General features: G+C 41.5%; 1 protein-coding gene across 1 annotated transcript in view; it reads left to right on the top strand.

The window, feature by feature from the left end:
- babam2 (BRISC and BRCA1 A complex member 2) overlaps positions 1-14,767 on the top strand; it is a 111,321-nt gene that overhangs the window by 84,230 nt on the left and 12,324 nt on the right. The window lies entirely within an intron of this gene.

Raw genomic sequence — 14,767 nt, 5'->3', positions numbered from 1 at the left:
TTTTCAAGCTGGTGTGAATCTCAGATCCCTGGTGGGCCAGTGGTTAGGATTTGGAACAGTCTTTGCTGCAGCCCACATTCAAATCCCACTCAGGAAATGTCTCTTTTAAGGCAGACTGGGCTCCAGACCGGAGGTTAATGAGTTCAGATGCTAAGCAGGATCAGGATGAGTTACCTCATTCCAACTTCAGTCAGATTGCATTGTGCTGTAGTGTACTACACTATATTGTACTGTGTTGTACAGTATATAGCTGTATTGTACTGCACTTATTGCACTACTGTGTATATTGTATTACACTGTCTTCTACTGTACTGTACAGTATTGTAATAACCATAATTATACTGTATTAAACCATACTTTACAGTAATATATTGTGCTGTTTTGTGTAAAATTGTATTTGGGCGTTAAAGTATTGCACTGTACTGTACAGTACAATAGTGTACTATATTGTATACACCTGTGTAGTGTATTGTGCTGTACTGTACTATATTGTACTGTGTTATGCTGTACTGTATTGGGTAGTACTGTGCTGTATTTTGTATTAAGTTGTACTGTGTTGGACTGACTGTACAGTACTGTCTTGTACTATATTCTATACACTGGGATTACATTGAAATGTATTTTACTGTGCTGTACAGTACTGTATTATGTATACCGGTATTGTACTGTATTGCATACGTACACGTAAGATACACATAATGTACACATTTCATAACATGCACAATACATACACGTAACACGCACGTAACATAAAATATATATTATATACATAGCACATTACATACACATTTGATGATGTGCACGTAACATAACCTTTACAGTATACACATGGCTCATCTTTAATAATGGGAAAGCAAAGGCCATATCACCTGCAACTCACAACTGGCAACCCACTGAAGTTAAGCAGGAGTGAGCCTGGTCAGTACCTGGATGGGAGACCTCCTGGGGAAAACTAAGGTTGCTGTTGGAGAGGTGTTAGTGGGGCCAGCAGGGGGCGCTCACCCTGCGGTCCATGTGGGTCCTAATGCCCCAGTATAGTGACATGGACACTATGCTGTAAACAGGCGTTGTCCTTCGGATGAGACGTAAAACCGAGGTCCTGACTCTCTGTGGTCATTAAAAATCTCAGGGCGTTTCTCGAAAAGAGTAGGGGTGTAACCCCGGCGTCCTGGCTAAATTTCCCATTGGCCCTTACCAATCATGGCCTCCTAATAATCCCCATCTATGAATTGGCTACATTACTCTGCTCTCCTCCCCACTGAGAGCTGATGTGTGGTGAGCGTTCTGGCGCACTATGGCTGCCGTCGCATCATCCAGGTGGGGCTGCACATTGGTGGTGGTGGAGGGGAGTTCCCATTACCTGTAAAGCGCTTTGAGTGCAGTGTCCAGAAAAGCGCTATATAAGTGTAAGCAATTATTATTATTATTAAAGGCATTTTGCAAAAACTGTTAAGATGCAGACAGCTTTTCAGATCATGTGTCACCTTTTCAGATCATGTTGCTTGTGATTCTGATTTCGTTATGATTATTTGTTAAATGCTAGTTGAATCATAATTAACTACCAGTCAAATCAGTTGACTACAGAGCCTGGTATAAGACATTATAGTTACTTGGACGTACACTCCTATGGTATTCTCCCAAACATGAACAAAGTAAAAATGTTCTAACCCCTGCATTAACAATGAGATGATCAAAGATACTGGGGTGCCTATCAAACAGGGAATCCCACAGCTTCCCGGGAGCTTGCAGGCATGTGGTGACATCAGAGAGACGCGCCAGTTCTCCAATCAGCGCCAACCCCCCTGTGAGGTCACTGCAGAGTTAGCAGCAAGATGCAACGTGACTGCCTCAATATTGGCTGGGTTTGGGGAGCCTGTCTGCCCTTCCTCAGTCTCCAGGCGTGGGTGCTGAGGCCACTGCTGTATGCTTTGTCACTAAGAAAGCGGCCTGTTCCAAGTTGCGTGGGCAGTCATTAACAAAAGATTGGAGATTCTGATGTTTAGCATAAAAAAGATTGCTGTCATTTTTTTTTGCTGCTGTTGTATTGCAAATGTGTGTTATCCGTTTTCATGTTGGCCTGGTGTTGGGCTCCCATACAAAGGATCTCCTGTTTTGTTTGCTTAGATTGAGGGCTGATTAGCAGGGCAAGACCATCCTCATCACTTTCTCTAATAGTATGAGATGGCAGGACCACAGCCTGGCTCTCAGCCTGTCCTGCAGGGTCTCTTTTTTCTTTGTTTCCCCTTGTTTTTTTTCACTCAGATCTTTCCCACTCATTTAACAGCAGCGTTGCAGGTGGTATGGCGATTGTACTTCATTTTTAAACAAGCTGTACTGTTACATAAACCTGCGTGGGCTTTGTTTTGCCCTGAAGCACAGAACATGTAGTTGTGGACCAAAAAAGATTTGTGCAGCTCATCCTTTATAGTCTCTTACTTTATTTTGTTTTGCCTTCGTCCAGCCCAAGGAAACTCTTTTGGAATGTACATCTATCCAGTGCCTCACTTTACTGAGACCTTTATCCTTTCATTAATGCATAAAGCCTGATATGACCATCACTGCTCACTGTTGCCTGCCTAGGATTAGTACTGTACGCCACAAGAAATTTACCATGAAAGTTCATTTTGTGTAGTTTTTACTACATTTGTTCTTTGTACTTTTCTCTTTTTAAAACCGAGGGCAAGAGGCACTTCACTGCGCAAAGGGTTGTTGGAGAGTTTAACAAGCTGCCCAGGCCTTAAGTTGAAGCTGATACCCTGGCATCTTTTAAGAAACAGTTGGATGAGATTCTTGGATCAGTTAGCTACTAACTACCAAACTGGCTAGATATGGCGAATGTCGTCTCGTTTGTCAGCTTTCTTATGTTTGCTTTATAATGCTCATTATAATTATAGTCTGTTACGGTGTAACATTATTGCGATAAATCAATGCGATAAGTTTCACTGTATTCTCCTCACACATTTATGTGCTGTCTCACAGAATTTAAAGTTATAAGTAACTGTTAAACTCCAGGTCAAACTTAATCTTTCATTGCATATTTATTTAATGAAAGTTTTTCAATGAAGCAGGAAAAATGTGTTTTTAATCAATGAACAGGGCAGATAATATCCTTATTATTTAATGGATTTTTAATAATGTTCTGTACAGTATTCAATTGTACAGTTGAATAAATTCTGACTTGAGTTTGTGACCTTGTTTAGGACTCGTAAAGTCATTACTATAAATACAAGACGAATAGGTGTATTAAGACGTTAAATAACAGCTTTTACTCTCATAACTCCATTTCATTTACACTATGTTTTACTAGGCTGACTTTTAATCGGCAGCTGGCCAAGTTTAGTGAGTTGTCGTGATTGTATGATTAAGTGGTCCTCCTTGCGGCCGTCCTGGAAGTCAGATATTGTCCTGAGAGCAGCATTGGGATAGAACAGTGAGAGATTAACAGTGTATATCTTGAAAAACTGGTGAAATCCCCGCTCTTGGATCCGGTTCTTTGTAGTGTTAGCTGATATCTCCATTTCCCTCTTCAGCTCTGTAGCCCTGGTTAAGCAACCTTGGCGTGGGTGTCATATTGGAAGAACTGGCTGATTCCACCCCCAAGCAGGCTGTACAGGGCATATTTCAGCATATGAAGGCAGGTTCAAGTAGCTAGTGAGCACCTTGGGAGTAACCTGTTCACGATAAAGAGCCTTATGTAAACCTCAGACCTATTGGTTGAACTGGTCCATTGCTTGAGCTGTGTGCAGTGAGTATTTCACATCTGGGTCTGAAAAAATGGCTATCATGAGAGTCATTGCAGAGTGCCATCTCATTATTAAGCTGCATACCTCTATAATTTTAACTTGACCTTTCCTTGGTTCTTTTATTAGAGAATCATGGGGCACACAGACACTTCATTTACCCTTCCATCTCCTCTCCATTTGCACTCTGTCACCTCTCATCCTTGTTTGCCCAGTCACTTTAAGCCTTCTTGTCTTGCACCTGACTTGCCAGTGTGAGCAAAAGCTATCAGGGTCCTAATTGCAATTAAGGCCTTTTGTTGATGAGGTGTGTGCTGTCAGTGGAGGATCACATTAATGTGTCATATGAAGGCTGATGGAGCTGCAGGGCAGATCACATCACGAGATTGTGCAGAGATGGCTCATGCCCAGATGAGGCCTGGAGGTTTGGTGGCAATCTCAGTACCTTTCATGCCCCTGCCCACTTGTTGTCTGTAAAGACCGGAGCCATGTGCTGTGACTAAGAAGGAAACCCTACACTGTGTTCTCTAATCCAAGGTCAGATTGTTTTCAGGTTGTCTTCTGGCTCTTTTTTACTCTTAACATAGAAAATATCAAAGGTTTTGAGGCTGTCTTATCACACCTGGTATCGCAGCATAACTGAGTACTCTATTACCTGATTGATGATAGGGATAGGAGAGCAGGCATTGAGCATGTTTTGTTGCAGTTATTAAATAGGAAAAAAAACTCATTGATTGATAATGTTTATATATTATATATCATCGATTCCCTACCTTTTTGAGTGTGTGGGCCCCTTTTCAATTTCCAAACATTCCGTGGACCAATATACAATGCTGGTTGTTTTTTCAGTGTTTGGTTTACACCAAATGTGTAAGTCTTATACAGTGACCAGGAGAAGTAGATAGAGGAGTTATTTGCCAAATGTACAACGGGATTCTTACCCGCACCATTCTCTCAGGATACGCACAGTCCAGCAGACAAGTTCCATGATTGTCAAAGAGCACCTGGATGATCTACAATTCTAGTGGTAGAATGTTCTCTTGAGAGACAAGTCAAAAATTGACTTTTTTGGTCACAATGAGAAACATTTTGTGTAATGAAAACAAACTCTTTCTTGTGGTGGTGGGTGTGATGGTTTGAGGCTGCTTTCAGGACCTCGTTAGCTCCCCATCATTGACACAGCCATGATTGGAATGTATCTGCAAAGTTTGGAGGAGAACGTCAGGTCAGCCAAAAGAGACACGTGAGAGACGTGCATCAAGACAATGATCCTTAAACTCACAAGCAGAGCTCACAAGAGAATGTCTCTTCTTCTAATTAAATAAATTTGGCATTTCACACAAAGTCAAAATGTTGTGGCAGAACCTGAAGTGAGCTGTTCATGGACAGCCTCACATGTCTCTGACCTGAAGCAGTTCTGTAAGAAACAATGGGCCAAAAGGTATAAAAACCAATGCGGGAGATTTATTAACAGTTACAGAACACATTTCGTTTCTAAATGTTCAGTGCCGTCAGTTACTGAATCTAAGTGTTCTAGGATATTTACTTTTATATTGCTAGTAAAATAATCCATACGTATATGTCTTTGTGTTATACTTATCAGGTTCTCTTCATCCTTTATTAAGACTTTCTTGAAGATCTAATTACATTTTAGCTCTAAAGTATACCTGTACAAGAACACAAACAAACCTAGAGGTTCACACCCTTTTGTAGGCACTTTAGGTATGTAGGTAGGGATTAACATTTCACTGATTACACCAACTCGTGTAAGCACTTAAAGGGGAGCATTAGTATTTTGAAATCTTATTCTGAGTTATATTGGTTGGTTGTCATAATGTGAATTGCAGATTTCTCCTGGGTACTGCCTCAATAAGGAAAGGCTAGAGTTTGAGATGCTACCTTCCTTGTGTCCAGTTCTTTAAATTGTTAGCGAGAGACCTGTAGTGCACAGCTAGCTGGTAGTAGAGTAGATTGAGTGGATCAAGAACCACTGTATGCAGAGCCTGTGCAGATCAACCCCAAGAAATAGAAATGGAATAATAGAATGGAATGTAAAAAAGATTAATAGGCAACATCTGCCCACTACACCTCAATGCAGGAACATGACCAAATTAATCATTTTCAGTATTGAGAGTTTATATTTTATGAGTACTACATGATCATCTTCTAGAGATACCATCAGTGCAAATCCTATATCCCTGTTAATAGTCTAAGATGTACCAAAGACCTTGTTCTATGTGATGGCAAAATGACAGAATGAGATCTTTTTTTAACTTTTCTGAAGTCCATGCTTTGTCTTAAATTGAGCTGCAGGACTGAAAATAGCAGAACTGGAACATGAAGAATTATGACATAAACGCAGTGCTGATACAGTGTGATGCTGTGAATCACCCGTTATGAAGGGACTGTTTTCTTATTTCTCTGTCCTACTCATCATGCTGTTTTATTTGGCTGAAACTTTCTCCAAAAAAACTTACATATAGCAGGGTATTTTACTGGAACAATTTCAATAACAGGTGCAGCACGGTGGTTCAGTGGTTGGAATTGGGTCTCTGCTGGGTGCTCTGGTTTCCTCCCACAGCCTATTTATAGGTTCACCGGCTTCTGGAAAACTGGCCCTTGATTGAGTTTGTGTATGTCTGTGTCCTGTAATGCACCGGTGTACCATTCAGGGTGTGCCCTGCCTTGCCCCAATTACTTGCTAGGGTAAACTATGGCTTCCCTGTAACTCTGTATAGGATGAAGTGATTAAGAAATGGAGGCATGTAATTTTGCATGAGGTACCTTGATCAATGATCCACCAACAAGAGTCTTGCGTGGGATTTGAATTTACATTCTTCCAGTTATGAGTCCAGAACACTGACTATGCTCCTGGGATATAGTACCATCTAATTTTGTAATATTTAATACTGAAGTGAAGTCATGGCTTAAAGCAAACAAATAATGCAATCATTAATCTTCTGATGTCTCTTTTAATGGCTAATAACATGTCATGTCAAGTGTTTGTCTTCTAATGTGCATCTTGCAGTCTTTGATCTACTGTATTTATTAATTGTCGTACAATTTACCATTTGTAAAAGCTATTGTCTATTTATACAATTTGTTTTTAAATGTTTTTCTAGTCCATGTCTTGCATTTTGTTGGCTGTGTCCTGCCCAAAGCCTACAGATCTAAATTAGGTTTTTAGTTAATGCTGGTGGAGCTAAAGAGCTGTGCCTCAGATCAATAAACTAAACTAAATTAATCCGATTAATTCCCAACTATTTTTTCAGATGAAAGGACCTGTTTACCTTTGTGTGGTTTCTTAAACTGCATTAAGTTCCTTTAAAAAAAAAATCTGAGATTTGAAAAAGAAATATGCATCTTTTCAGTATCTCTCTCGAGCTTTGAAAGCAAGGCTGTTCATCTCAGCCCAGCCCAAGTTCTTTGGAGGCTTCAGCAGTTCCCTCAGCTCCATCCCTCAGTAATCAATCGCATTATCCTCACCGCGCTGCGCTGCAAAGTCCGTAGTTTCACATGTAGGACCATGTTGTTGATTGACGGCTAGAGCAGGTGGTGGCACCAACAAAATCCATAATCGCTTGTGGAGGAGAAGGCGGCCTAGCATTCAGTCATCAACTAACCTCTTACTAAATCTTTCCATTCATTTACAGATTTAGCTTTTCCACACCTCCCCTGGAATTAGTCAGTTCCCATCTCTTTGGTCCCCCTTTCTTACCCTTCTGTGTAATCTCACACTCTCTCCTCCACTCCCTCACTTACACCCAAAGACGTCTCTGGACTTTCAGAGTCGTATTAGCCCCTGCTTGTTCTTTGCAGCCAACACCCCGCCCCCTTGCTCAGAGCCCCCTAGTTGAATGAGCAGCGCTACAGGCACAAGACTTGGTTTGAGGGGGCTGGTCAGGTCAGTTGCCTGTGGGTAGATTTGTATAGGAACCTGCAGTAGGCAGCACTGAACAAGCTATTTGCAGACCGTAGGTGTTTCACACAAGTGGAGTAATTCAGCCTCATGACCTTTTCTTTTGAATAACCCTTATTACTCTCGCCCCACCCTTCTACTGCCATCTTTTAGTCCATGTGGTTTGTTTTCCCTGCACGGCTGGATTTGTTTCTGCTGGTGGGGCAGGGTTGCCTGAGCCTCCCTATTTTTTCTGTTGTGTTTTGTGCTCTTTACGTCAGACAGCTCTGCACCAAGAAAGTAGACAAATATTTAGCACCCAAAGAAATTTGCTTAAGTAAATCCAGAGGAATGTACTGTATAGAGTATAATACCGTATAGGCCCATAATTGCATCTGAGCTCTGTTGTTGGGGTCGTTGGTTGCCATGGCTGTAACAGTGTTTCTCAGATTTTTTTCTTTGTTTTTCTTTCTGTGCTGAATAGTAGAGTGTGGAGGAGATTCACAGTTTTTATTCCTAGAAAATGTGTGGTCGGGTTGCATGGGCAAAGAAGCATCCAGGAAAAATGAACTGACTGCTGGCCATTTTCCACGGTTTCCATGCTGTGTGTTTAAAGGTTATAGTGACCATTAGGGTAATGTATGTTCTAGCTAAAGAATACTCTCTCCCACATCTCTGTGCTTCTGCTGCTGTAGTAATAATCAAGTCCTTCTCTCTGCTTAAAAACTGTCTACAACCCATGTTGCTAGGCAAGATTCAGCTCTTAGCCAATAGCATTTTCTCTTTGTTTTGACTTAATGGTTGGCTGCAGCTTAATTGCCTGTGATCTTTGCCAATGAGTTGCTGTGTAGTATTTGATAAAGCTGTTGTTTCTAGAGGAAACAGGCAACATTGTCGGAGTCTTTTATAGCGCACGCTGAGCCTCTTACAGAAAGATTTGTTTAAAATTAATTTGTGAAGAAATTGACCCTATTTAAGTGTTCATGGAGTCAATAGAATGTACAGTACAGCAGGGTCTCGACTACTGCAAATTTAACATGAGCAAAGTCACGAATTTGCAATTCGGTCTGCCCAACAGGGTCTTGGAGGGAAGAAGGGAGGAGCAGGATGAAGCCATGCTAAAGTGCAATTTTTAAATTAGGTGCACCACAGGCTAGGATCAGGAGGTAAATCTGACTAGTGAGTGAGCCTCGTCCTTCCCCCAGCCCAAGTCCTCACTACCCAACATCCGCATCCCAGTGTGGTTTTGTTTGTGTGTTGTGACACGCATGGTGCTGCGTCTGTGCCATAGAGATTGACAAGCTGAAGACAGTTTGATTGTCAGGTGTGCTGATCACAGAGGCAGAGAGAGAAATCTCAGGCATCTGCTGGACAGATATGAGGGATTTATGTTGCTTGTTTTAGTTGATGAGTAAGTTTGTGATACTGTTGTTTTGCTTAGTTGATCCGTGTTAATTTAAATTATCTTAAAGCCAATACATTAATACTCTATCATATAAGGGAGGGTTACTTACTGTTTGTCTTTGGACCATACATATACTATATACTGTAGTACACTATGTGATGGAATAGGGTGGACTTGGTTGTGTGTGAATTTGGCTATTTGCCACAGTTCTCTGTGTTGAATCCACACAAACATCAACACCATACCATATGTAGAAAAAGACAGTGTTCTTTTAAGCAGTTGCTGGTCTAAGATGACATACATTTAACTAAACAATGTTCATCTAGAACTCAAAATTGTACCCATCTGTAAAAAAGGGGAAAAAAAGGGATTTTAGTCAGTTGAAAATCTGCTGCAAAATAGTTGATGAGCATCTTCTTAAGAGTCAGCTATTTTAAACCAAGGCACATCTTTAATTTTGTAATGTGTAGTCATACATTTCCACTGTTTGTGTACTCATGGGTTTGAACGAGGTAGGTATTTTCTTCTATGTTAGGACCTTTTATGAGATTGTTATAAACATTTCATTTGGGCATATTAGAAGTCAGACAGCCCAAAACTCTTCTGAGATGTCTTAGATGTGTCTTGGTTGTGGTTTATTACCAGCTTGGCGTTTCTAGAATAAAGAAGCGCAAGGGAGATCAAGACATGTACATTACAATTCCAAACATCATCTTATTAAACAGGAAGGATGATGCTTAATTGAAAAGCTTGCTTCTCTAGCCCTAAAATCTGGAATGGCAGATGTTGTACATGTTGTGCAGTTTGATCTGTGTGTGTGAAAGGGTCCGTTTTATGTTTGGTTAAGCCCTGTACACTCTGAAGAAGAGACAGTCTCTTTCTGTGTGGACTGCAGAGTGTGTTCATTCAGAGCTACTGGAAGGTGGACAATACACTGTGTTAAAACGACTACTGTACTATGTACTGTGTAGGGTCATCTTTATGTTGTGTGTGAATATATGTTCAATAGTCTGTTTCCTAAACATGGCATTTGTGGTAACTCAGAAAGATGTTTTGATGTATAAGAAATACTTGGAAATGCTCGTGTTCAGAGAATAGCAGGAGAAGATCCATTTGTATCACTATGTGTTGCTCTCCGGAAAGGCCTTCCATAAGATTAGACTCATGTCATTACTTCACTGGGCTGCGCTGTGGCATCTTGCTTCCCTACAATGTGGAGAGAGGCATCACAGCAGAAACCGAAAGCTGAAGCTGCAACCACGTTAGTTCTCAAGACACTGAGCGTTCAAGAAATACAGGCCTTTGAAGGCATGTAGCATTGGGCTAATGTCAGGTGAGCTCACGGGTTCTAGCAGTGAAGAAGAAACAGGTAGAGAACATGCAAGCAGTGTGTTTCAAAGGCTCTTTGCATTATTGCGGGTACTGTATATACACGTTGCAGAAGTCAGAGCCGGAGAAGTGGGAATATCCTCAGATAATCATGGTTGTAATGAAATATAATGGGCATCAAAGCTGAAACACAGTTCGGGAAGACATTAAAAATGAAGCTGGCTGGCTTAAGCAGGGCAATGAAAATAATCCTCTTGCGTCTTGTGAGCGCCTTTGAAACGTGTGGGAGTGCCGAGATTAGAGCCCCAGTTACCCAGTGCTGAATGGCACTGTCTCCTGGAAAGGCAGGAGCTGCTTTGTTTCAGGAGGGCTCTGGCTAACGGCAGTAATTGCTCTTCAGCCGAGTGGCTGGCAGAGCAATGTGAAAAGTGTGACATCCCTGTTAATTAATTCCCCACATTGAGGAAAGATACGTTTTTGATTCAGGGTTACAAGCAGCGGAAAAAAAAAAGATTGCGCTTCATCTTCAGTGGGATTAAGAGCTTATTGCCGATTTGGTTGTTTTCTATGTATGTGTGTCTATTAGATTGGGTAATCACATCATTACCTCCTCCATGTGTTTTTTTTTTTTGGATCTCAGCCTTGGAAAGTCCCAGCCTAATAAAGCCCACTACCCTTTGAACTGATACTGAAACTGATGGAGTTCATCGTGTTTTGTCTGCACAGACCCTCTCCAGTCCTGCAGTATATGGAGAGTGCACAAGTTTGGAAAAAGAGACGTTTTCCTGATTCTGAAACATAGTTTGACTTACCTGTGAGCTCCAGAGTGCTTCAGGTTGGTCATATACCTAATTCTTATAAAACAATCCTGCCTTATAATTAATAATGAATTTGTTTCTTGTCCCATCTGGACATGCACATGAAAAAATGTAGTTCAAACACCAATGAAAAGATCAAAGAGGTTTGGACAAACTATATTTCCTGAAATAAACAAATTGCTTTACATTATTTAAGAGTGAAATTGCAGAGTGGATAAAGTATTTACTGTCTAATTTGGTTACACCTTGGGGGCACAAAGGTATCTCCCGGATGGAAGAAATGCAATTTCACAGTGGAACTCCAACAAGGCAGAGATTACGACCTTCACTGCACTATGAAGCTGCTTGTAGTTTTTGCACCATTTTCATAACGCAGGTGGTGAGTGACATTGTCACCCCGTGACGTAAAATTCGCGCTTGTTATGTACCGTGTCACCAGCAGGTCAGAGGCCTGGCCAAGCTGATCCTGCAATAGGATGACATTGCTCAAAGATAGGGGAAGAACTGACTGCTGATTGCAACTTACACAACAAAACTCTCTGTCTTCCCGAGGGTGTGTGCTGAAGCTATTGGTCTTATCTAGAGTTTTGTTCAGTGGTTAAAGTCAAATAGCTATGTAAATCCAGCCCTTGTTACCTTAGTGTAACTAACTCTGTATTGTAATGTGTGTAGAGTGCCTAATGGCACCTGATAACTTATCAAAGGTGTCCAATGCAAAGACATTGCTGCTAAGATGTCTATTTAAATGTATTTGAAATGAGCTTGAACTGCATTTCTTAAAGGAGTGACTAACCACAGGCTGACAAAATCTGAATTTTGCAATCCGTTCTTGTTAAAACATTTTGTATCTAGATGACTTCGAAAGACAGCCTTTTCTGTCCAATCTGGGATTGCAAATTCCGGCCTTCTTTTCTAAAGCCCCTCCTTATTTCAGTTGGCTAAACCATTTGTCACTTCATGTTATCCATTATGGTGCAGAATGGCCGCTGTGTGACTCCCAGGTGGGGCTGCTGGTATGTCACCCAGGTGGGACTCTAGTGAGGAATGAAGTGGCTCCCCCTCCTGTACATTTAAAGTGCTTTAAGACAAACATCGGATAAAAAGCACTATATACAGTGTATGCAAAGAGCTTTTATTATTTAACATATCCTCGTTTGGGTTGTACAGAAATATTTAACTTTTACTGCTTTCTCGGGTCTGTAGTCCAATGTGGTTACTTGCTTAAGTTCTTTGCATTTTTCTTTCTTGTTCTTTTTAAGTTCTTTGCATAAAGCCATGTTTTTTGCCATTCAATGTCTTCTTTTAATGTTTTTTGCAGTGTTCTGCAAAATAAACAATATACACCACGTAATGTGATATTTTGAAGCAGTTTCAATGAAGTTTTCTCATTGTCGTGAACAAAGACCGAAGGTGTTTAATTTCTTCATGACAAGAACATCAGAGATCACAGGTTTCTCTGTTTGTTTGCCCCTCAAAAGGAACTTTGAAATGCCTTTTCAGATGCTCTTCAGGAGCAGGACCCATTCCAAGCATTGTCATGCAGAGAACATATGATAAGCATGAACAGTCATCTCCCTGTTGCAGTGCAGGATCCCTCAGGTTACCCAAGCAGAAAGGGCTGTGTCCGAGGGTGTGCTGGACCTGCCAGTTCAAATTCCACTCCCTCAGGTTAAACACTGTTGTCTTATCGGCAGCCACACCCACCCACTCGCCCTCCCTCCGGAAGTGCCCGCTTCACATTCCTGCCTCTCCGTGTCTGGCTCGCCCGGTCCCACCGTGCCAGGGTGGCGTGGCAGTGCGAAGAAACGCCTGACGTCTGCCTGGCGGCTGAGCTCGGGCAGCCTGTTTCTCCACCCCAGAGTCCCAGGGCTTCCATAGCCCTCTCTCGCAGCCTCGCCCCTCGGCACGCTGGCCTCACTCTCCGATGAGGCAACGCACCTGCCGAGTGACAGCCCTCCCCACACACACGTCCACAGAAATGCGCAAGACGTGGGGGCAGAGGAGTCGGGCTGGATTCCTTTTATCCTTCCTTTTCCCATCCTGCACCCCGCCCTCTCCCCAAGTCCATTAAAGTAGGAGTTTCTTTTAATCCACTCAAGAGAATTATCTGCACTGAAATTACAGGCCCGGCATCTGTCTCCATGCTTTTAAAAAGATAAGAAAATGGCTTTCCTCCATATAAAACATTTCATTCCTCCATTTTCTTAAAGGTCCTTAAAAGTTCACAGCTGCATTCAGGTTAGGTTTCGGTTTTGTCATTGTGGAAAGTGAAGTCTGAAAAACGCACAGATAACATTAAAAAGGATTTATTCTGCACTCCTTCATTTAAAGAGATAAAGAGATCTGTGCATGACTCAGTGTTTCACTGATCATGACTAGTTATTGTGCATTTAATTTTGATTCATATTGGTCTCTAAGTTTGTCATTACCCACAGAATCTGATTTTAATGTTTGTATTTTACATTTCCCTAAAATATAGTGATTAGTGTATTTAATGTGGTGTTTTTATTCTGTTGTTCATTTCCTTATTGCTGAAACAATGTGGTCGTTTGGAGGAACGTGTTGTACTTCCTGTTTTGAGGAGAGAGCACTTTATTGTTCATTTTCCTTATTTTCCATTTGGGCCTGAAGTCCCAGCCCTGTGCATCTCGTGGCGTGCCATGAACCTCAGGAATTCCGCAGTATCCCAGTCAAATAAGTGGAATACAAACCTCAGTGAGGCCACTCAAGCTCTTCCAGTCCGCACTGCAAAAAGTCCTTTTCAGCATTGGAAGCAGATGTCAGCCATGCCAAAAGGTGTTTTTCTATTGCAGAAGACAACACTGCAGCACAAAGACTTAATTTCATTTGTTACAGTAGATCATGTTGTCTCATAATTTAGTGTGAATGAACAGTTTGCCAGAAAGATCTGTGGTTAAGTTCCTGACCATGATCTTTCGATATCACCATCAAGGAGTCCACACAGAGGCAGTGTCCCAGGCTGCAGGGTCCTGTGTCTCCTGGGTTTTCTTCCAACCTGATTAGTCAAGGTTTTTTTTCTAAATTAGACATATACAGGACCTTTCCAAAGGTCCTGAACAGTTCATTCCCCAAGACATTCACTATATTAAAGGTACGATTATCTATAAATCATCACAGAGCCAGAGCCAGTTTAGAAGTATTACAATTATGTAGCTAATTAAAAATTGGTCTAATTAATGTAATTAAGAATGCGGGTAGATGACAACCCAGAAGACACGAGGCCTTACACTTATTGAATTTCTGACTCCTGGCCTTAAACTGAAAGGTATTGTACATTTTCCTGCCAGTTTCTCATGTGAGTTTTCCCTAGGACTGTCCACTTATGCTGAAATGGTGGGGCCAGTGCCCTTCTCAGTAGAGCTGCCTTCTTCCTGCTGAAGTGAGCAGGTCTCTTTATCAATCGAGCTCACTAAAGAATGACCGTAGAAGAAGAGCTTAATGATCAGTCATGGATCCAGAATAATAGTTATTGTTTTTGTTTATCTGCTTGGCCCAGAATGCTATGACAGTACAACGCATTACTTCATTGTAGAGACACATTCTAGTTTCATAATAC

The sequence above is a fragment of the Lepisosteus oculatus genome, chromosome 2 (assembly GCF_040954835.1).
Source record: "Lepisosteus oculatus isolate fLepOcu1 chromosome 2, fLepOcu1.hap2, whole genome shotgun sequence".
In the NCBI taxonomy this organism is placed as follows: domain Eukaryota; kingdom Metazoa; phylum Chordata; class Actinopteri; order Semionotiformes; family Lepisosteidae; genus Lepisosteus; species Lepisosteus oculatus.
This window is presented reverse-complemented; position numbering and strand designations above follow the sequence as displayed.